The sequence below is a fragment of the Pleurodeles waltl genome, chromosome 8, assembly GCF_031143425.1.
Source record: "Pleurodeles waltl isolate 20211129_DDA chromosome 8, aPleWal1.hap1.20221129, whole genome shotgun sequence".
Lineage (NCBI taxonomy): Eukaryota > Metazoa > Chordata > Amphibia > Caudata > Salamandridae > Pleurodeles > Pleurodeles waltl.
The window spans coordinates 1,516,233,159-1,516,233,894 of record NC_090447.1 but is presented as its reverse complement, the minus strand read 5'-3'; the positions used below and the strand labels follow the sequence as shown (position 1 = coordinate 1,516,233,894).

The window sequence follows — 736 nt, the reverse complement described above, 5'->3', positions numbered from 1 at the left end:
AGCTTTCACTTCCATTATTTGCCGTTTCTATCTCGATTTTAGGGTAAACTGTAGCCTGCATCATTTTCCATCTAACCTTGGACCAAAGTGTCAGATGATATGGCTTGCTTCCTCATGCCACACATTTCTGTGTATTAGATTGCTAGCCTATTTAGCGTTTAGAAAAAAAGAAATACCTAGCTTGCGCAATAAAAAAGAAATTGACTAATTGTGCCCAGTTAGCTGCAGAAGGATACAGCATACTTTAACACATAGATGTACCCTCCTAGTGATTGATCAGATGCCAACTTGTTGCCTACAATGATTAAGAATCATCAGGAAGGTATTCTCTGACAACTGGCCGAAATAGCTCAGTTGGGAGAGTGTTAGACTGAAGATCTAAAGGTCCCTGGTTCAATCCCGGGTTTCGGCAAGGAGTGAGCACCTAGCTAATTAGGTGTAGTTCTCTCTTGGAGTCAGCTTCAGTAGACATTTTAGTTCATAGATGAAACCTTTCAATAACCTCATCGACATACCATCAGTAGAGCACATCACTTGCGTTCTATCTTCCTTTCTAAATGGCTTCCACCTCTCTTGCCTTCAGCTTTGACTTCCATTATTTCCAGTTTCTATCTTGATTTTAATGTAAAGCTTAGGCTGCATCATCTTCTATTTTCCCATGAACCAAGCTGTCAGATGATATAGCTTGCTTACTCATCCCACACATTTGTGTGCCTAATCAGAGTTTGGAATAAAA

At 40.1% G+C, this 736-nt stretch overlaps 1 non-coding gene across 1 annotated transcript; it reads left to right on the top strand.

The window, feature by feature from the left end:
* Positions 1–339: 339 nt before the first annotated feature.
* TRNAF-GAA (transfer RNA phenylalanine (anticodon GAA)) lies at positions 340–412 on the top strand. The gene has a single exon. It is a non-coding gene; the product is annotated as a tRNA-Phe (tRNA).
* Positions 413–736: the final 324 nt, after the last annotated feature.